The sequence below is a fragment of the Stenella coeruleoalba genome (assembly GCF_951394435.1).
Source record: "Stenella coeruleoalba genome assembly, chromosome: 1".
NCBI lineage: Eukaryota > Metazoa > Chordata > Mammalia > Artiodactyla > Delphinidae > Stenella > Stenella coeruleoalba.
Genome location: NC_137169.1, coordinates 26909312 through 26932898, shown reverse-complemented (window position 1 = coordinate 26932898; position 23587 = coordinate 26909312). Strand labels below are relative to the sequence as shown.

The 23587-nt window shown below is 42.9% G+C and overlaps 1 protein-coding gene across 1 annotated transcript in view; it reads left to right on the top strand.

Moving 5' to 3' along the window:
* CSMD2 (CUB and Sushi multiple domains 2) overlaps positions 1 to 23587 on the top strand; it is a 668360-nt gene that overhangs the window by 38385 nt on the left and 606388 nt on the right. The gene's annotated exons all lie outside the window — the stretch shown is intronic.

Sequence of the window (23587 nt, the reverse complement as noted above, 5' to 3'; positions counted from 1 at the left end):
TTTCTCAAGGTTCATTCATATTGTAGCATATTACAGGAATTCCTTTTTAAGGCTGCATAATATCTCATTATATGTATATACCACATTTTATTTATCCATTCGTCTCTTGCTGGACATTTAGGTTGATGACATTTCTTGGCTATTGTGAATAATGCTCCAATGAACGTAGGTGTGCAAATATCTCTTTGAGATTCTGATTTCAGTTCTTACCCAAAAGTAGGATTGCCGGATCATATGGTAATTCTATTTTTAATTTTTTGAGGAACCTCCATACTGTTTTCCATAGCAGCTGCACCACTTTGTGTTCTCACCAACACTGCACAAGAGTTCCAATTTCTCCATACCATCACCAACACTTATTATCTTTTTTTTTCCTAGTGGCCCTGCTGATGGTGTGAGGTGCTATCTTACTGTGGTTCTGATTTGTACTTCCCTGATGATAAGTGATGTTGAGCATCTTTTCATATGTTTATTGGTAATTTGTATATCTTTGGAGAAATGGCTATTCCAGTCTTTTGCTCATTTTTTTAATGAGATTATTTGGTTTTAGGTTGCTGAGTTGTAGGAGTTCTTTATATATTGTGGATATTCATCCCTTGTCAAATACATGGTTTGCAGGTATTTTCTCCCATTCTGTAGGTTGCTATTTCACTCTGTTGATTGTTTTCCTTGGTGTTCAGAAGTTTTAACATTTGATGTTGTCCCATTTGTCTATTTTTGCTTTTGTTATATCCAGTAAATCACAGCCAAATCCAGTGTCATAAAGCTTTTCCCCTGCATTTTCTTCTGGGAGTTTTATAGTTTCAGGTCTTACATTATATCTTTAATTCATATTGAGTTAATTTTTGTATATGGTGTAAGGTTAGGGTCCAAAATCATCTTTTACATGAGGATATCCAGTTTTCCCAGCACCCTTTTGTCGAAGAGACTATCCTTTCCCCATTGTGTATCCTTGGCACCCCTGTTGAAAATCATTTGACTGTATATGTGAGGGTTGATTTTTGGGCTCCCTATTCTATTCCATTGGTCTGTATGTCTGCCTTTATGCTAGTACCATACTGATTTGAGTACTGTAACTTTGAAATAGATTTGAAATCAGGAGATGTGAAACTTCCAGTTTTATTTTTACTTCTCACAATTTTGGGGGCGGGTATTTGGAGTCCTTTGAGATACTATATGTTTAAGGATTTTTCCCCCTATTTTTGGCAAAAACAAAAACAAAAACAAACACTGGGATTTTGAATTGAATTGAATTGAATCTGTGGATTGCTTTGAGTAGTGTGGCCATTTTAACAATATTAAGTCTTCTAATTCATGAACATAGGATGTCTTTCTGTTTATTGTGTTTTCTTTAATTTCTTTCAGCAATGTTTTATAGTTTTCAACGTGTAAGTCTTTTGCCTCTTTGATTAAGTGTATTCCTAAGTATTTTATTTTATGGAGTTATTGTAAATGAAATTATTTTCTTAATTTCCTTTTTGAATTGTTATTTTTAATGTATAGAAACACAATTAATTTTCGTGTGTTGATTTTGTATCCTGCAACTTTGCTGAATTTATTAGTTCTAACTTGTGTGTGTGTGTGTGTGTGTGTGTGTGTGTGTGTGTGTGTGTGTGTGTTTGTGTGTGTTTGAAGGCTTTAGGCTTTAGGCTTTGGTACATATAAGATTATGTCATCTGTGAACAGAGATAATTTTACTTCTTCCTTTCCAATTTGGATGCCTTTTATTTCATTTTCTTGCCTAATTGCTCTGGCTAGGATTTCCAGTACTACGTTGAATGGAAATGGTAAGAGAGGGTACCTTGCCTTGTTCCTGATCTTGGAGGGAAAGCTTTCAGTTTTTCTCCATTGAGTACGATGTTAGCTGTGGGTTTTTCATATATGCCTTTTATTGTGTTGATGTAGTCCTAGTTATGTGTGTGTTTTTATTATGAAATATTGAATTTTGTCAGTGCTTTTTCTGCATTAATTGAGATGATCAGGTTTTTTTTAACCTTTGTTCTCTTAATGTGGTGTATTACCTTGATCAATTTTTGCATGTTCAACCATCCTTGTTTTCCAGAAATAACTCCCACTTGGTCATGATATATAAACCTTTTAATGTGTTGTTGAATTCAGCTTGCTAGTATTTTGTTGAGCATTTTTGCATCAATATTGAGCAAGAATATAGGTCTATAGTTTTCCTGTAGTATATTTGTCTGATTTTTATATTGGATCAAAATCATAATAGGGCCTCATAAAATGAGTTTGGAAGTATTCCCTCTTCTTTTTGGAAGAATTTGAGGAGGACTGGTGTTAATTCTTATTTGGTAGATAAGAGTGTTTGGTAGAATTCTCCAGTGAAGCCACTGGGTCTGGGCTTTTCTTTGTTGAGAGGTTTGTTGATTACTGATTCAACCTCCTTACTAGTTATAGGTCTGTTTAGACTTTTTACTTCTTTATGATTCAGTCTTGGTAGCTGTATGTTTCTAGAAATTTATTCCTTTTTTTCCTAGGTTACCCAATTTGCTGACATATAATTGTTAATAGAAGTTTCTTATGATCCTTTTTATTTCTGTGGCATCAGTTGTAATGTCTACTCTTTCATTTCTGATTTATATTATTTGAGTCTTCTCCCTTTTTTCTTAGTCTAGCTAAAGGTTTGACAATTTTGCTGACCTGTTCAAAAAAAACCTCTTAGTTTTGTCAATTTTTTCTGTTGTTTTTCTATTTCCTATTTTGTTTAATTTTGTTTTAATCTTTATTATTTCCTCCTTCTGCTAACCTTGAGTTTAACTGTTATTCTTTTTCTATTGCCTTGGGATATAAGTTATTTTGTTGATTTGACATCTTCTTTTTTAACATAGTCATTTACTCCTAAAAACTTCCCTCTCATCTTAATACTGCTTTTGCTGCATCCCATAGTTTTGATGTGTTGTGTTTTCATTCTCATTTGTTTCAAGATGCTTTCTAACTTTCCTTGTGATTCTTCTTTGACCCATTGTTTGTTCAGTGGTGTGTTGTTTAATTTCCATACATTTGTGAATTTTCCAGTTTTCCTCTTGCTGTTGGTTTCTAGTTTCATTTCACTGTGGCCAGAAAAGGTACTCAGTATGATTTCAGTTTTCTTAAATTTGTTAAGACTTGTTTTGTGCCTAACGTGATCTATTCTGGAGAATGTTCTGTGTGTGCTTGCAAAGAATATTTATTCTGCTGTTGTTGGGTGTGGTGTTCAGTATATGTTTGTTAGGCTTAACCGGTCTATAGTGTTGTAATTGAACACTTTCCTTATTGAACTTCTTTCTGGTTGATCTATCCTTTATTGAAAGTGAGGTATTGAAATCTCCTACTATTATTGTATTACTGTCTATTTCTCCCTTCACTTCTTTCAATGTTTGTTTCATGTATTTGGGTGCTCTGCTGGTAGGTGCATATATATTTATAATTATTATATCTTCCTGGTGAATTGACCCTTTTATCATTATATAATATCCTTTTTTGTGTGTCTTGTGACAGTCTTTCACTTAAAGGTTATTTTGTCTGATATAAGTATGGTCACTTCTGCTCTTTTTGGTTACCATTTGCATAGAATATCTTTTTCCATAGTTTCATTTTCAGCATATTTGTGTCTTTATATCTAAAGTGAGTCTCCTAGATAGCATATAGTTGGATCTTGTTTTCTTCTCAGCCACTCTGTATCTTTTGATTGGAGAGTCTAATCCATTTACATTTAAAGTAATTGCTGATAGAGAAGGACTTACTGTTACCATTTTGTTAATTGTTTTCTGTATGTCCTGCAGTTATTTTGTCCCTCTTTTCCTCTCTTACTGCCTTCTTTGTGTTTCATTAATTCATTTGCAGTGATATGCTTTCATTCCTTTCTCATTTTCTTTTGTGAATCTTTTGTAGGTAGTTACCATGGGGATAACATAAAATATCTTATAGTTAATACAATTTATTTTAAACTGATAACAACTTAACTTCAGTCACATACAAAAACTCTACTGCTTTACATCTCTCTCTTCAACTTTATGTTATCAATGTCACAATTTATATTTATTTACATTTTGTATCCATTAACTTAGTTTTTTTATGTTTATCTTTTAAATTCTATACCAGAATTTAAAGTGAATTTTTGTACCACCACTACAATATTACAGGATTCTTTACTTTCTATATATTTACCTTTGTCTGGAGCTTTATAATTTTGCACTGCTGTGTAGTGTTGCTGTGTAGTGTTGCTTTGTATTGTCCTTTTTGTGTGTGTATTTACTGTGTAGTGTCCTTTCATTTCAACCTGAAGTACTCCCTTTAGCAATTTTTGTAAGGCAGTGGTGATGATCTCCTTCAGCTTTTTTTTTTTTTAATCTGGGAAGGTTCTTATTTCTTCTTCATTTTTGAAAGACAGTTCTGTCAGATATAGTATTCTTAGTTGGCAGGTTTTTTTTTTTTCTTTCAGCACCTCGATTATACCTTCCCACTCCTTTCCGGCCTGCAAAGTTTCTGCTGAGAAATCCACTGATAATCTTATGAGCTCCATTGTATGTGACAAGTTGATTTTTGTCTTGTTGCTTTCAAGATTTTCTCTTTCTTTGTCTTTGACTTTTGACAATTTGATTATAATCTATCTCAGTGTGGGCCTTTTTGGGTTCATTCTAGTTGGAGTCTTTTGAGCTTCTTGAACTTGGATGTCCATCTCCTTCCTCAGAGTTGGGAATTTGTAGCCATTATTTCTTCAAATAAGCTGCCTGCCCCCTTTCTCTCTTCTCCTTCTAGGACTCCTATAATGCATATATTGGTCCAGTTGATGATGTCCCCGAAGTCCCTTCAGCCTTCTTCACTTTATTTTTTTCTTTTTTTTCCTCTGACTTGATAATTGCAAATGACCTGTCTTTGAGTTCACTGATTATTTCTTCTGCTTGACCAAGTCTGTTGTTGAAACCCTCTAGTATATTTTTCAATTCAGTTATTGTATTCTTTAGCTTCTTACTACAGAAATTTTGGTTCTTTTTTAAAAAAATACTTTCTGTCTCTTTGCTGATATTATTTTATTCATGCATCATTTTCCTGAGTTCGTTTAGTTGCCTATCTGTGTTCTCTTGTAGTGCATTGGACTTCTTTAAGAAGATTATTTTGAATTCTTTGTCAGTAGTACATGGATCTCCACTTCTTCAAGCTCAGTTTCTGGAGATTTATTTTGTTCCTTTGACTGAGCCATGTTTCCCTGTTTCTCCATGTGCCTGTTTATTTTTTGCTGTGATTTGAAAAAATAATCACCTATCCTCATCTTTATGGACTGGCTTCATGCAGGGGAAGACCTCCAACTAGCCTGGCTAGAGCCTCTGGAGGCAACTCAAACCTCCAGGGATGTGTCTTCTCTGGGCTTTTTCCTGTAGCTTCTCAGAGAGGCTTGCCATTTTCTTTTGCAAGAGCTTGTAATTTCTTGCTCCCTCTGGTATCTTTCTGTGTCTCTGCAGTTTCCCTGGTGCTGCAACAAGTACCAAGCTCTCTTGTTCCCTGTGGCTCCCAGGCACCTAAAGTATGCTGATTCCCTGTGTGCACTACATGTCAAACAAGACAGAAACCAGCTCCTCGGGCAGTTCTTTGAAAGTCTGGAGCATTGGACTTATGTTCCCTTCTTCTCTTTCCTCCCAAGGGAAAAGCTGCTGGTCGGGCTATTCATCTTAGTCTTGCTTAGCTATGCTGGCTTGGGGCTGTTGTGGTTGGTGTGAAATGGCTTTTCTCACCTGTTTCAATGTGACTGTTCTTGAATTTGAACTTGCCTGGGGTACTGTGACTTCTTAACAGGTTCCTGGAATTCTCATAAAGAGTTTTTGGGTCACATGCTGTTAAGTTGGCATCTCTGTGGGGAAGTGAAGTCCAGAGCTTCTTAGTTTGCCGTCTGGCTGATGTCATTCCTTAAGCCTCTTTTTAATGGCACCTCTTCCAGGCACCCTCCCCCGCTGCCCCCAGCAAAGGCCACTGGACTGTAAGGGGTGTGGGGGCACCAGGACCTTTCTCCTGTAAAGGCCACCCTGTGCCACAGTAAATGCTCTCCCACCCAGCAGTTGATCACGGGGCATATGATGGTTGAATACACGAGTGTCTCTGCTTTTCCTGACCAAGTGCAGTGTGCATGGTCTTCATACTGCAGGTGAACATGTGCTCTTAGCTTTTTCAGGGACAGATGTGTCTTGAGAGGATGTTGTATTGGTGGGATCTGTCAGGGGTCAGAGGTCCTGGGTCTCAGCTCCGCCACCCCCAATCGATGTGACACTTCCGGTTTCTTTCTAGTCACACGTGATCAGAGTCACACGTTCCTCTTGGGAGGCACAAGGAGGTGGGTACCTCTAGATCCTAAGAATCTGCAGGAAAGTGTCTGTCACCAGGAGGGTACAGGAAACAGGGGCCGAACAGGTTCTCCAGCCTCTGCTGAGAGACTGGAGCTAAGGGGTGGGCCCGCCAGAGCAGAGCTTAGCTCACAGCAGTAAGGACAAAGCTGGCTTCCGCCTCCACCTCCAGGTCCCTCTCTTTCTCCTTTCTATAAATTCTCTGTCCTTCCCTGTTACACATCTGCTTGCCAGCTGCCACTCAACTGAGAGCATGTCAGGGAAGGGTCGGGCTGTCTCGGATAAGGCGCTAGTAAATATCCATTGAATTGGCTTGACTCCTGTTCTTTGCACAGGCCCGTGTGTTTCCTGCCACAACTCCCCAGCACTGGGGCCAAGTAGATTCTAGAGGCCCCTACGTACAGACAGGGGCCTCCAGAATCTCCTAGGGGCCTTACAGATTCTATTCGAAGGCCGATCCACTCATTCAACATACAATTTTGATCTTTATCAAGGCCACCCAGCGGATGGCCCTGGAAATTCCTGATACCATTTTAGTGTGTCCACAGGAGAAGGGATACAGCACTGGCAGGATTTCTGGAGGCCCTAAACTGTCTCCAGGACTCTCATCCACAGAACTCTGCAGAGCAGGCCTCCAGGACACTCTTTGAGTGACCTCAGGTGCTGTGTGTCTGTGGATGGGGATTTCACTGGAGCATGGATGCGACTGGGACAGCAGGCAGGTATATAGGCCGGGGCTGTGGCTGACCAGGTTGGAGGAGGCCCCGGGTGAATGAAGACCTCTAAGGCCAGCACTGGGCATCTGGGGAAACAGCCATAGCCATGTCTTCTAAGCAGAAGTCTGAGGTCACTGGGGTGGGTTCTGAATCAGATGCTTCCACGTGACCAGCCTCATCATGGTTTGCATGTGTATGGGTGAGGACCAACAGTGGAGCTGTGATTTCCTTTTATAGAGATTTTTTTTTTGGGGGTACGCGGACCTCTCACTGTTGTGGCCTCTCCCATTGCGGAGCACAGGCTCCAGACGTGCAGGCTTAGTGGCCATGGCTCACGGGCCCAGCCGCTCTGCAGCATGTGGGATCTTCCCGGACCGGGGCACGAACCTGCGTCCCCGCATCGGCAGGCGGACTCACGCCCACTGCGTGACCAGGGAAGCCCCCTTTTATAGAGATTTTAAGAGGAAGTACATTTCTCTATTACTCCCTGACACAATTTTTACATTATCTGTCTCCCACTCAGATATATTTCTCCCTCAGTTTATTCAAGCTCAGAGAAACAGAGAGAAGATATAAAAGAATTAATTAAAATAAAGTCTCTTCTAGGACAAGGTATGTCATCTCTGTACTTCCTCTGGGGTGGGGGCAGGGTACAGGGCTGTAATGGAGTCGTGTCCAGCCACTCCTTAGCTCTGGTCAGCGCTTTTAGACTTCCATGTTGCATATGGCATATGGCCTGCCCCACCATCTTTCCCTCTTCTTTCCTTCCTCCTTCCATCCCTCTCTCCCTTCCTCATTCTCTCTCTCTCTCCCTCTCTTTCATCCCAGTGCAGTGGTAGAGCATATACTTTCAGATCTCAACCTCAGGAATCAGACAAACCTGTGTTTGAAAACCCGCTTAATCATCTATTACTGTATATGTGAACTTGGGTGAGTTACTTAACCTAAACCTCATTTGCTAAACAAGGTAAAAAATAAGACCCACCTCTCTGGTATGTGGTGAGGTTTGAAAGAAATAATGTGAGTAAGGAGCTCAGCATTGTGTGGGGCACATGGTCAGTGCTTGATAAACGATGGCGGAAATTCCTTCAACCTGGTGCTTACTGACATTTGCTTCCTTTGGCAGCCCTGGGCTGGGCCCTCAAGCATGTGTTGGCGAGAAAGGCAGACTGTGCTCTCTGCCCTCAAGGAGCTCAGTCTGGTGGGGAGGTGACCGTGGCGGCAGTGGGCAGTGGCCCCTGGGAGGCCAATGGCATCCCATCCCCAGCTCTCATTCCACTGTGGGCTGGGTCTGTGGGCTCTTCCACCCCAGACAGAGCCGCACCGGCTGGTCTGGCTTCCTGAGCCTTTAGGGAGTTGGGTTTATATGAGCCGTACATTCGTGAGTGCACGGATCGTAGTTCATTCGTTCATTGAACATCCATTGCCTTACTCTGTGCCAGGCACTGTTCTAGGCACTTAGGATGCCTCAGTGAATAAAACAGGGACTTTGCTCTTGTGAAGTGTATGTTCTAGCAAGAGGAAGTAGACAATAAGCAATAAACACAGCATATAAGTAAACTAGTAGGATGGTACAGAGTGATACATGCTATGGGAGAAAGATGATATGAACAGGTGAGGGAGCTTGGAGGTGCTAGGGATGGACGTGGGGAAGTGGGATATGAATTTCTAAAGAGTAGTCAGGGTAGACTCATTGAGAAGCGAATGTTGAGCAAAGACTTAAAGGAAGAGAAGGGGTTTGCCCTATCTGGGGTAAAGAACTTTGCAAGAAGAAATAAAAGCAAATGCATGGTAGCTTGTGGGAGGAACAGGAAGGAAGCAAGCATGGTTGGGGAGGGGTGAGTAAGGCAGGGAATCTCTATGAGAACAGAGATTGTGTCCACCCTGTGCCTGGCAGATGGTAGAAGCACAGTGAGTATTGGTTGAATGAATGAATTTTTACTGGCATCTAGGCTGGTCCAAGCTGCGCCAGGCCAGAACTAACCCATTGCTAATTTTCTTGAATAGAGAGGGCTGACTTAAGCTCTCGGATAGGAACAATTTTCAAATCACCAAACAGAGCTCATATAAAATTCAAATGTGCAGTTGGGGGCATCAAAACACAAAGGCCTTTCCTTAGCATGTACGAAGAACAGGACATCTGCTGAAGAGTGGGAAAAAACAAAATGAAATTACAGATGACCTTTGAAAGCCTAATTTAACGGAAAGTCTGCTGCGAAATCCTCCATGAGCGAGCCTTTTGGATCCCCAGCAGATGTCCATTCTGAAGCTGCCAGAGGAATGAGGGGGGTAGGCCATCTACAGAGGAAGAAGAGGCTGTACCCAACTGCTGGTGACCACATGTCACACCTTCCCCTACTCTGGCTTTTGGGATGTCTGATTTTGTTTCTTACTCTGTAGCTCAAGTCTCCCCACCCCTCATCTCCAGAGGCGTAGTCTCCCACCTGTCCTACTTATTGGTTGCTGAGGATTAAGTGTTAGGAACATCTCAGGAACACACTCCTAAGGGACCACCCCCCTTTCCCTCACCCGAGGCCTCCTGTGGCAGACCATCTCTAGTGTGGCCTCTGGCTCTGTCTGGCCTAAGGCTGGAAGGACGTTGTGTCAGGCATTCAGGACCTGAGTGGAGCCCCAGTGCTCTCTGCCCTCACCTCTGCCCCGTCAGCCCCTTACCCCAGCTGTCCCTCTCTCCCTCTGCTTCTTCATCTCACCAACTCCTTTCTTCCTTTCTCATCTTGGGCAGAAATCCTGGGAGAGGTTGGACAGGCATCTCAGTGGCCCAAGGTCAGGAGAAACAACAGTCCCTGAGGACATTAATGGTTCAGGACCATGGATAGGTCTCTTCTGCTCCAGGCAGCACCAACCTTTCACTTGGGTCACCTGACTCAGGGCATCTATGTGAAGGTGACCTTGAGACCCCCTTTATAAGACGGAGGGGTTGGAGCCTTAGTGACTAAGGGACTTGACCGTATTCCTTGCTATGAAGTGGCAAAGCAGAATTAAGAACGCAGGTTTTCAGATTCTTCCCATTTCACCATGTTAGGTTCCCCCCCCCCCTACGTTTTTAAATTAATTTTCACATCTGGGTCACATGAGACCAAAGGGCTTGAAGTTACCTGTGTCCCTTAGAGATGAGGCCAGTTCCACCGTGGGTGTGTGTATTAGAAGAAATAGCAGGCATGAGCTTTTGATGGATAAAGAAACAAATGAAAAGCAAAACAAAACAAAAGAAGCACAGATGACAACTGGGCAAGCTAATCTGTTTACTCAACAAATATTAACTGAGTGTCTGTGAAATGCCAAATTCTGTGCTGGAGATTTAATAGTGAATAGATGTGGTCCTTGCCATCATGAGGTGCCCTGGTGGTAGAGACAGAGACATAAGCTTGGTTTCTCAATTTCACAGCGCAGGCTTGCTTTTGACAATTCACTCCCATTTCCTAAGTTATGTTTTCTTCCTTCTGGGAAGTCCAGTGTGTACAGAATTTCCCATGTGTCCTCTCTTCTGATGCCACACTGAGCCTCACCACAGTGGGCTTAACCCCCAAAAGGCAGGCAATAGGGCAGAAGGCTGGGAGTTTGAGCTGAGATGCTTGATACTTAAGAAAAGGGCTCCCCAAGGCAACATTCTTTGTCTATCAGAGTGGTCTAGAAAGAGAAATGGCTTATCACATTGGCCAAGTTGGCATCTAGCCACTCCCCTCACCCCCTCAAATCAATCCACCCATCCATGGAGTAGTGGTTAAGAAGACAGGATATGACACAAGATTGCCTGGGGTTGAATCCTGTTTCCACCATTTAGCAGCTGTCTGACCTTGGGCAGGTTACTTAACCTTCCTGGGCCTCAGTTTTCTTGCCTGTGATATGGGAATCATAATAGTACCTGTCTAATACAGTTGTGGGGATGGAATGCGTTATTAGATGTAAAGTACCTAAGACAGCCCTTGGCAGAGGAAACTGTGTTTAATGATTATTATCATTAGACTAAGTCCATAAGGGCAGGGATAGTGCCTGGGACATAGTGAGTGCTCAGTACTGGTTTTTAAATGAATAAATGAGTGAATTGGCTAAGACCTGAACTTCTGTGTGTCATTCCCTGTACTCAGCCCCGTCCCTTGAACCAAAGCCGCAGCTCAAGTGTCTTCTCAGCTGAGGAGAACTCAGTGATATCTCCCTGTATTTGCTCTGAAAGACCCAGCCAGGAGCACGACCAGCCCGGCAGAGGCACCTGTTCCCAGACACACCTGGCCTCTTCTCTTGGTGCTGATCCAGGGATGCAGCACGACCCAAAGAGTGAGGAGCTCTGCCATCAGCAATGCGAAGCTGCCTCTGCTGGCCCAGGATTCCCTGTCAACATGATAAACAACCCCTGGCTGGTACTGGCTCAAAATGATGACAAAAGAGCTGCATCTGTATCGCCAGGCAGGGAAAATCATATTTGGTCCAGTGTGGTGGCTTCTGTGTTCAGCATGTCCTGGAGAATCAGAGAGCCTGGAGTTAGAATTAGGAAGCTGAACAGCACGGGATTATTCCCAGAGAGCAATTGGACGTGGCACAGGGACAGGTTTGCTGCCTTACCCCGTCTGTTAGGCATTGTTTTGTGCCTTTGCTGCATGCATCCCCAGCTTGAGAGGAAGAAGGAGACCCTGCTTTGTTTCCTTGTCCCTGCGGCACAGCAACCGTGCTAAGCTCTTTTCAGTAAATCCCAGGCTTTGCCGCTAGAGCTGGGTGCAGAGTGGAAACAGCACCATAGCTTTGGAAGTGTGTCCCCAGGCGGGTGTGTGAATCTTGTAGCCCGGCAGAGGGAGGGGCCTGAGCTTTGCTTTCACACAGATCTGTGTTTGAATCCCAGCTCTTCCGCTGCTACCTGTTTGACCTTGAGCACGTTCTTAAGCCTTGAGGAGCTTTGCTTCTTCGGCTATAAAGTGTTGGAGGTGGGGGCGTGACAGCCATTTCAAAGGGTCATTGCTAAATTCAGGGGGATGATGTTAGGGAAGCACGTGGATACATGTTGGTCCCCTTCTTAGACCTGCCCAGAAGCACCCGTCTTTCTGGGTGTGTATGTACGTGCTCTCTGCTGTGCCCCTGGGATCCAACAGTGAGGTGTCCTCAAACCACTCAGCAAGTGGAGACACGGTTAGTAAGATGGGCCGTGTCTTTCTGTCTTCTATACTCCACTGTGAACTCCTTGAGGGCATGGACCGTATTATACACAACCCACTCCTCCCATTTCCCAACCCCCAATCCCGCCCCCTGAGACCCGCACACACCCACGCCCACATCCGTAGAGCCTGGAACTGAGCAGCCCTCCCCAGACTTGCTGAATGAAAGCTTGAACTTGGCTTGGACCTCTGAGGCTCTGGGTAGAATCCAGGGCATCTCTAACTTGGATGGAGAAAGTGGCATCTTTATTTTCACTAATCTTCTACTGAAACCTAGCATCTCTATTAATCATGAATATAAGCAACAAAGTACAGCAGTACTAGCAGTACCTGTGAATTTGTCGCTGATAAGATCACAGGTATTTTCATAGAACATTACAGTAGTTGCAGCTATCTAGAAAGAACATTTGTGCTTTGAACTACAGTATTTTTCAGGCCCACTGCTAGATCTTGTTCCTAATGCATTAATAAAGGAACATCTATAATACTGTATGACAAACTTTGGAAGTATTCTGAAAACTGTATTTCAGTATAATTGGCTTCCTTTGTAATTCTATGTATTTTGTTGTATGCATTTAAAAAGATCATTTGAGACGGCTTCACCGGGCTGCCAAAGGGGGCCGCGGCACAACAAAGGTGAAGAACCCCTGGTCTAGGAGGTCCATGGGTGGGCTTCTTTGGCCTGCAGGTCCCCTAAAATGAATGAGAAAAGGTGGGAACCTAGGTTCTTATGTGTATGTGACTTTCCTTCTTAGTGAACATTTGGCAATGTCTGAAGACATTTTTGGTTGTCACAACTGAGAGGTGCTACTCGGCACCCAGGGGTAGAGGCCTGGGATGCTGCTAAACGTCCTAATGCACAGGACGGCCCTCCCAACAAAGAGCTGTCCTGCCCCAAATGTCAATGGTGCCGAGCTGAGAAACCCTGGACACATTCATGGAAATTTCTCGGATTGTTAAGACTTCCAGGGAAAAAAAATCAATGCATGTCTTCATTAGAAATACCTGTGATAATTCTCTCATCCAACACTGTGTGCACATCTACAACATACACCAGGCACTGGGCACTAAGGTTACAGGGAGGAGTACGACCCTGGAGGAGCTCTGGGTCTGCAGTTCAGTAGGATGTGTGACCCAGTAGAGTTGCGTGCAAGGTGCAGCCATTATGCAGATCTCGACGGGGCACCTGTTGTCCAAGCAACGTGCTGGGTGCTGCAGATCAGTGTGAATGTGACAGAATCCACGTCTCCCAGGGAACACAGACAATAAGCGATGCCATGATGTGTGCTGTGAGTGACGACAGAGGTGCAGGGCTCTGTGGGGACACACAGCGAGGTGTGTGCTTGTGTGTACGTTGGGGTGAGGGGAGTACACCTTAGTGCAGTGGTCAGTAAGGTCTCCTGGGGGTGCTGAAGTTTCAGTTGAGACCTAAGAGATGAATAGGAGTTGGCAAGATCAGAGGATGAAGAAAGGATGCTTCAATCAGAGGAAACAGCATGTTTGAAGACAGAGGGAGCAAAAGAGCACAGAGCATCAAAGGAACCAAACAGAGAGAGCCTGGCTTGGGCTGGAGTGTCACTTAAGGCAAAGAGTGGCAAGAAGCAAAGCCTGGGAGAGAAGCAGTGGGTGGCTCAAGGGGGCGTCTTGTGTGCCACGTTTAGGACTGTGCGCTTTTCCCAGAGGAGCCATTGATGATTTTTAAGCAAGAATGGCAGGCCAATTTTTGTTTGTATGTTTGTTCTTTTGAAAGAGACAGATTGGGAGGGAAGAGGCATGGAATTTGGTGGATGGCTGTTGCAGTGACAGAGAGAGAGAGGGAGAAAGAGAGAGAGAAAACTTAGTCACTGCCCAGGAAACGAGGGGAGGCTCCTCAGAGGAGGTGCTGTGTGAACTGAATCTGGAACAGTGAGTAAGGTTTCCTAGGTCGAGAAGGCAAGGGAAAGGCATTCCAGGCAATGGGCCAAGCATTGTACAGCCTGAAAGATCGTGGGGTGTTTGTAGATGATGAGCTATTTGGTGTGACCAGCATAATGTGCAGGAGAGAGGGGCTAAGATGAGGCCCAGTGCCAGCATCTCTATGACCCTGGCTTCTGGTTCACAACTAAAGGGTGACTGCAGAGGCCAAAGATACTGTTTGGCCCCTGCTTCTCCCACCTGTCCAGACAAGGTGCCCCTGCAGAAGACAGGCACAGAGATAAGCCAGAGTCCCATTGTAGAAGTGAGATATACAGTGGACTGCCTGTGTGCAGGTGAGATGTCTGGTGGGCATGGCTTACCTGGCATCTACCACACTCCTCTGTGTTTCCTCTTAGGGCAGTCTCATTAATTGCATGGTTTCCACAAATCCATCTCTCCAACCCAGATTGCACTCCCGCATTCCAGTCTACGGCCCTAATTGCTTTCTGGCCGTCTCTGTCTGGATGTCCCACAGGCTTCTCCAACTAAGTTTGTCCAAAACTGACCATATCAGTCAATAAGTATTTGCAGAATTGGATTGAATTTTCCTGCCAAACCTCTCAAAAGAGTTATCTCCTCAAAATTATCATTATTTGTAGACATGATTGTATACCTAAAACACCCAAGGGAATCAACTGAGAAATCTTTAGAATTAATAAGAGTTCAGAGACCCAGTTGGATGCCAGATGACTATATAAAAATCAATAGGTTTTCTGTATATCAGTAATAACCAGCTAGAAAAAAAATAATGGGAAAAAATGTCATTCACTAGAGCAAGAAAAAGGGCATAAAACGTCTAGGAATAACCTTAACAAGATGTGACTGAGACCTATATAAAGAACAGTACAAACCTTTACTGAAAGATTAGCTGGTGTTTATTGATTACTTATAGTGTGTCAGGTACTATACTGAGTATTTAGCAATTTAGAAGATATTATCACATTAATCTGTACAACCATCCGAGAAGTGGTTGTTAATTTTAAAGATGTTGAAATGAGAGTTTAAAGAGTTTACATAAATTGCCCACAAAGTATTAAGTGGCAAAACTAAAATTTGAACCGAAGGCTTTTTGTTTCCAAAACCCAAGCTGTTAACCTTTTCACGAAGCCACTTTCAGAATACGCCATACATACACAAATGGTAGGTTGGTAGGTGTCTTCTGGGTATTATAAAAAGGTTAATTCATTTCACTCATCCATTCATTCCAAAAATATCTATGGAGTGACTACTACGGGCAAGTATTGAGCTAGGTGCTAGAGATAAAACTATGAATGAAATCTCAAAGAGTCTACGGCTAGAGAAGCCACATAAACATATCATTATGTCACCATTGGTGAGAGCAGTGATATTCACTGGTTCACTAATTCATTCGCTAAGGGTGAGCAAACAAAGGAAGAATACTTGCCATTTATCTCGAGGGTTCCAAGAGGGCTCCCTGGAGGAGGTAACGAGTCTTAGTGTGCCTGGAGTCAGCTGGGTGAGGGAACTAGAGAGAGAGCATTCCAAGCACAGAGAGCTGGGTAGGCAGTGAATATGCATGAATCATTCATTCAACCAACAACTCTTGTGGGAGCGTCTGCTGTGTGCCAGGTACAGGTCTGGGAGCTGGAGAGAGAGTAGAAACAAAATAGCTCCCCTGCTTTTATGGAGATGGCATTCTATCGGGGTAGGGGGGCACTGAAAATAAACAAGAAAATAGATGTCAGAGGATGCTCAGTACTGTGGAAAAAATAAAGCAGGAACCTGGAGGGCTGGCGTGAGAGGAGGGAGGCTTGGATTTCATGGGCTGTGAGGTGATGTTACTTGACTCAGGCTGAAGGAAGTGAGGGATCGGGTCACACAGCTCTTGGGGAAGAGCTTTCTGGGCTGGAGGTCGAGCAAGTGCAGGGTCCCAAGGTGGGCATGGGATGGGCTTAGGTATCATGGCCCATCACAGGTATGAAGGGATGAATGACAGTAGAGAAGGTCAGGGGCAGCGAGGTGTCCGTTCAGTAGGGCTTCTGAGATGTGGCAAGGACTTCGGCTGCTGTGTTGAGTAGGATGAGAAGCCAGAGAGAAATCTTTCTAAACGTCAGTAAAGGAAAAAAAATATTACCAAGAAAAAGACAGGTAAAGATGGCTGCCTGTAAAAACCAAACATTTCATTCTACATGAAAAAACTAAATGAAACAAAAAGCACACAACAGGTGAAAAACCACCTTTTCAGCAAATATGACAAAAGAGTGAAATCCTGATTCTCTAAAGAGTTAGCACAAATTAATAAGAAAAACAGTAAGAACTCATGGAATATTGAAGAACATAAAATTTAGATACCTTTGTATGTCATCATAAAATTAAAAGGCCAAAACGACTGCAAATGTATGTGTCGCACATGTGATGCATAGAAGATGTAAATATGTAACTCAGTGAGAAAACATAAACACCACAGTGGAAAATGAGCCCAGAATTTCATCAGATAGTTCCTCAAGGGAGGAATTAAAATTATTGAGGGCATCTTCTTTATCCCTTCATCTGTTGATGGGCATTTAGGTTGCTTCCATGACCTGGCTATTGTCAATAGTGCTGCAGTGAACATTGGGGTGCATGTGTCTGTTTGAATTATGGTTTTCTCTGGGTATATGCCCAGTAGTGGGATTGCTGGGTCGTATGGTAGTTCTATTTGTAGTTTTTTAAGGAACCTCCATACTGGGTTATAACTTTCTCAATTCACTAACCAACGTTTGATTCCCGGGAGACTTCCAAATGAGTCGGGGTTCCAGCCCTGTCCAACCCTCTCCAACAGCGCCTGCCACAGAGATCAGCCAGCCTCCTATGGACAGCACACCCCCCCAGAAACCAAAGCTGGATGCAGTTACCACTTAAGTGAACACTCGGTCTGGGACTCTGGCCATGGAAAAGCATTTTCCACCGCACTGACCAGCATGCTGTCACCAGACTTTACTAAGAGGCCAGGTCTTACTTATAGCAGAAAAAAATATCCAGAAACAATTTAAATGCTTGACAGAAGGAGAATGGTTGAGTAAATTCTAGTATAACCATATACTAGAACGTGGCACGTCCATTTAAAATGCTGTTTGTGAGTTCAGTATCTTGGGGCGGGAGAGTTCATGTTGTCACGTTTACTGAATTGTTGCAAAAGAAAACCGAGAAATGACCTGAACGGCCATCAGCAGGGGAGTGGTTGAATACATTGAGATACATCCAGGCTGTGGAATATCACACATTTATATAAAAAATCAGTTAGATATGGCTCTACTGACCTGGAAGGTGTCCCCAATGTAGTGTTAAATGAGAAAGCAGGTTGCAGAGAAGTGAGTGCAACTACGATTTCATTTAAAAAAAAAAATAATAAAAATTCTCCCGGAATGTGTCTTTGTTTGCATGAGAGACGAGAAGGTTGGAGAGGAGAGAGTTACCTGCCGGTTAACTTTGGTAGCTTTGGAGTGGGTAGAAGGGAGAGAGATTGGCGACCCGTTTGTCCTTATACATCTTTGTGTTGCATGTATGCATAGCCATGTATATTACAAGTAACATTGCCTTTTACAACTTAAAACTGAAGAATAATCGACTGAAAAAAGAGCCCACAAAATTATATATATAATATTATCTCAACGATGTGAAATATGCATGGAAAAATCTAGAAAAAAAAGAAAATATTAACATCGGTTGCCTCTGAGAGGAAGGCGAGATTGTAGTGTTTCCTCTTTTTAAAATTCTTGCTATATTTTCCAAATTTTCTGCAAGGAGGAAGATATATACATTATTGTTTAAAATATAATGGCCTCTCCCTTCTCATCAGCCAATCTTGCCTTTACTTATTTACAATCTGGCCTCTGTCCACCGTGTCACCTGCCACCTGTCTTTGCTGAAGTTCATGCATCCATTCTGCAAGTACTTATTGAATTCTCGGCACTGGGGATGCAACAGGAACCAGGACAGAGCTCCCACTCTCAGCATCCTTACCTCCAGAGGGACCATTTAGACATCAAACCGAGTGACCTCATCCCAGACCCTCACCTTAGCCTCCCTGTGGTGCTCAATGCCCTGAGTCACCTTCTTCTGTATGGAGCTGCACTCTGGTTCTCCTCCCACCGTTATGCCTGCCTTCCTGCCTCCTACTCTATCACCTTTCTTGTCCCTGTACACGGAAAGTGTTCCCAGGGTCTCTGTTTAGAGCCCCCCTGAACAAGATGCTGTTCATACCCAGGTTCTGAATCAGAAACTGCAGACGCACACAACAGATGGGGTGCTGGGGATGGTGGTGAATGTTGGTATCAGTGGTTGACCAGGACACGAATGAGGGTGGTCCTCAAGGTGTGACCCCTGTTGGGTCTATACTCCGGGATCATTCTGTGCAGCCCTGTAGCACAGTATTGCCATGTGGAAGTATTTGCTTATGTCTGGGTCTATGATCCAGGCCCCAAGGCCCATCACAGGGTCTAACCTAGAGGAATGAATGAATGAGTGAGTGAATGACATAGTGCAATGACATCACCAGACAGATTTCAGAGACATGAGCTGAGTAGATCTGGTGCCAGTGCCAGTGGGGTGAAATTCAGGAACATGAACCAGGGGGCTCCTCTAAAAGTTGTGGAGATAGGAGCTTTATTTCATTATTACTGTAGTTGAATATTTTTTCTGGGTTCTGAGCCATTTATGTCTTCCTTTAGGAACTAACTTATTCAAGACCCTGTCCAGCTTTTTAATTATAGTGCTTGTTGTTTTCCTACTGGTTACTAATAGCTCTTTCTGTATTAACTGTTTTATTGATACTTTTCTACCTAACCTTTTTGTGTGCCTTTTGATTTTGTTTCTATTTTTGACCTACACATACTTTCTGTATAAACTATCAGTCTTGTAGTATCTTCCACAGCTTTTTTTTTTTTTTTTTTTTTTTGCGGTACGCGGGCCCCTCACTGTTGTGGCCTCTCCTGTTGCGGACCACAGGCTCCGTAAGCGCAGGCTCAGCGGCCATGGCTCACGGGCCCAGCCGCTCCGTGGCATGTGGGATCTTCCCGGACCGGGGCACGAACCCGTGTCCCCTGCATCGGCAGGCGGACTCTCAACCACTGCACCACCAGGGAAGCCCTCTTCCACAGCTTTTACATTCAGAAAATCACAGTCAGATAATTATTTGTGTATATGTTCTTCTATTTTTTGACTTTTTAAAAAACTTAGTTTGGTATATGGTGTGAATTGACAAGATAACTTAATTCTTTTCTCAAACAGTTAATTAGTTGACCTTGCAAAATGTTTTTCTTTTCTCACTGATTTTTAATGCTTATATATATTTTAATTTTTACGTCTATTTAAAACTATTGCTGTAATACTGTGTCATGTTCTGCCTGTCCACCCTTGGGCCACCTCCACACTATTTTCAAAGCATCATTCGGTGATTCCGTTTAGTATCTTGTAGAATGAGAATACTACAGTTTCTACCTTTTCAAAAAATATCCATTGTCTGCGACTGTCTATTTCTTCCAGTTAAACTTAGGCACGCTTTTACCAAATTTAAAACAGGTTATTGGGCTTTTGATCAGAATTGCACTAAGCTTATAAATTAACTTTTCAAAAGGTTAATATTCCAAATTAACCTTTCAGAAGTTTGTCTTCCACTCAAGATTACATATGTCTCTCCAATTATTCAAATTTTTTATCCTTTTCTAAATGTTATTTTTATACAGTGACTGCCTGTTTCTTATTAAGTTTATTTCCATTTATTATACGCATTTTGTAGTTATCATAAATAAGACCTTTTTTCTTTATATTTTTATCTGTCACTTGCATATGGAAAATGTCATTGATTTTGTATACTTATTTTGTGTTTGGCTACTTTACTGAAATTTCTTATTAGTTCTAATAGCTTCCTAATTGATTCTCCTGGGTTTTCTGGGTATATTAATATATCATCTGCAAACCATAATCCTGCTTGCTCCTTTCTCCTTTCTTTTTCTTGCATCGCATGGATTAGCTCTTCCAATAAAGCATGAAATCTCAGAGGTGATAGTAGCATTTCTATCTCATTCCTGATCTTAATCAGGCATTTCACCGTAAGTAGGATGTAAGTTATTGTTTTAAAATGGTTGCTCTATCATGCTAAGGAAATATTCTTTCTCCTACTTCCAAATGCTTATTTCAATCAGGGTTACATGTCTAAGTTTATTAAATGCCCATTTAGCATTTATTCATAAGACCTTAGCTTTTTTTTCCTCTTTAAATGGAATACTTTGTGTTATCCCTCTTTTCTGTTAAAAGAGATTTTTGAATATTAAAGTCATTTTAGAGATTAACTGTCCTTGTCAGTTAATCCCTAAAGTGGGCTTTAAAAAAATTAGTGTTGAGTCCGTTTATCAGCATCATAGTTAAGGTGGATCTGAAGTGGACTGCTTACTTTTGAATCCCATCTCTGAGTAACGGGGTGGCTTGGACCCCTTCCTCAATTTCTCTTTGCCTTAGTTCTTCATCTGTAAAATGGAGGTGATATGAATAGTATCCACCTTCTAGGGCTGTTGTGAGGATTAAACAAATTAATATATGTGAAGTTCTCGGAGGAGTGTCTAGCCAAACACTCACTAAATACAAGCACTGTATTAAATGAATGAGAACTTACCATGCGTCTGGTACTGAGCTTGGGCTATGGATTCAAAGACGGGAAAACTCAAGTATGGTCTGTCTTCTCATGGAGCTTACAGCCTGGCAAGAAAACAGATCCTTATGAATGAATCACATGGAAGCATGGACATTTGCTTCTGTGATAAGTGCTACCAAGGAGAGGTGATGGTATCATGAGAGCATATAATAGGGGGTTTGAACTAGTCAGGGAGAGACAGTTGACTAGACATCTGGAAGAGAGAACAGCATACCGAAAGGCCCTGTGGCTGTGCAGTGAGAGTGTGGCCCGTACAAAGGACTGAGAAGGGCGGGGTGTTTTTTTCTGACAGATGTACATCTGTGACACATGTCACCGTGTAAATGTAAGACATACAGCATGATGGTTTGATTTATGTATATTGTGAAATGATTACCACAGTAGGCTCAGCTAACAACCATTATCTCATATAAAAACAATACAAAGAAAAGAAGACAGGAACAAATGTTCTCTTTGTGATGAGAACTCTTAGGATCTCCTCTCCAAACAACTTACCTGGGTATCACACAACAGTGTTAGCGATAGTCGTCATGTTGTGCGTTACATCACTAGTACTTATTTATTTTACAAGTGGGATTTTGTACCTTTTGACCACCTTCCTCCAATTCCCCCCCCCCCCCGCCTCTGATAACTACAAGTCTGATCTGTTTTTCTATGAGTTTGTTTTTTTGGGTTTTTTTGTTTGTTTGTTCAGGTTCCACATATAAGTGATATCATACAGTATTTATCTTTTTTTCTCTGACTTATTTCACTTAGCATAATGCCTTCGAGGTCCATTCATGGTGTTGCAAATGGTAAGATTTCCTTTTTTTTTTATGGCTGAATAATATTTGTGTGTGTGTTTGTGTGTGTGTATGTATCTCACAACTAATTTATCCATTCATCTATCGATGGACACTTAGGTTGTTTCCATGTCTTGTTTATTGTAAGTAATGCTTCTATGAACGTGGAGGCGCAGATATCTTTTCGAGTTAGTGTTTTTGTTACATTTGAATATATTCCCAGAAGTGGAATTGCTGGATCATGTGATAGTTCTATTCTTAATTTTTTGAGGATCCTCCATACTGTTTTCAGCAGTGGCTGCACCAATTTACAAGCCCACCAACAGTGCACAAGAGTTCCATTTTCTCTACATCCCTGCCAGCATTTGTTATCTCTTGTCGTTTTGATGATGGCCATTCTAACAGGCATGAGGTTATATCTCATTGTGTTTTTAATTGGCATTTCCGTAATGACTAGCGATGTTGAGCATCTTTTCATGTACCTGTTGGCCTTTTATATATGTTCTTTGGAAAAATGTCTGTTCAAGTCCTTTAGAAGGGTGGGGTTTGGCTGGAAAGCTAGTGGACACAAGGGTAAGAGGTCACTAAGGGCCAAACCATACAGAGACCCTCATAGGTCTACAAGTGATTTTTCCTTACTGAAGAGCAATGATGAGCTATGGGAGGTTTGATGTTGGTGGAGGAAAGGGGAGGTCACTTGATCAGATTTCTGTTTTGAAAAGACACCCCCAGCTGTAGTGTTGGCAAGGACCAGGGTAAACACAGTTGACCAGTTAGGAGGTAGTTTTTATGGCAGTCTGGGGGAGAGATGCTGTGGGGTCGAGGGAAGTAGAGACAGAGACAGGGTGATCGGTTGTCCATGGGGTTGTGAAGGAGAGGAAAGTGTCAGGAAAGGGTAGGTGGAGGACATCACGAGCCTGAACATCCCAAAGGAGGTGTCAGGTCTGGAGCTCAGAGAGAGGTCTGGCCTGGACTGTGAAGTTGTGAGTCATCAGTGCACAAGTGGAGGTCCTCTAGACCAGACAGAGAGGAGGAGAGGCCCCAACACTGAACCTGGAAAGGAGCCAGAGAAACAGCCATGGGAGGAAGGATGGAGAGTGAGCGGTATGGGAGGAAGCCGGGACCAGGCTGCTCAAAGCATCATTGCATCTGCAGGGCACCAGGTAAACAAGCAGGCTCTCTGGCCCCTCCCAGGTGTTGTACATCAGAATCTAAATGCCAGCCAGGTCCCCAGGTGCTGCTCATGTGCAGTGTATAGTCTGAGATGCTCTGGCCTGGGAGGCGTGATTCCAGAAAGGAGGCAACGGTGTTAGAGGCAGCTGAGAGGTCTGTTAAAATGAGGGCTGAACAAGATCCACTGGACCCATCGGTGACCTGTTTGGGTGGATTGACAGGACCAGAAGCTGGAACTGACGGGCTGGGAGTAAGGAAATAGAGACAGAAAGGACAGACAGGTTGTGTTTTCTAACACTTTGGCTGAGAAGGGGAAGGGAGAGACAAGGCTGGAGGGAGAAGAGAAGTGGAATGGGGAGTTGGGTTTTTAAGGAGAGTCTTGAACACATTTAAAATGGGAAAGTTCCAGTGGAGAGGAAATGATTGAACACTTGGGACGTACATAAGAGAGAAATGTATATAAGGTTCTTGAAGATTAGGCAAAGATGGGATCCAAAGGGCACATAGGAGGGATATGTTTAGATTGCAGGAAGGCTAGTTGATCTGCAAGAGGAAGGAAGACCGTGTGGGGCGCGCTAGACGGATTTGGAATTGGGAAGACAACGGAATCCCCACTGATGACTTTTATTCTCTATGGAGATGGGAGGAGGGGGCTGGGGCTGAGAAGAGGAGCCTGGAGGGTCAGGAGGCCGTGGACAATGGAGAAAATTTGACATCATCAGTCTGGCATTTAATGTTGTGAAGAGGAAGTTCCACCTGGTCTGCTGGCCTTTTAGTTCAGACTCAGCATTGTTTCCTACCTCAAGGGTTGTTCTAAGGC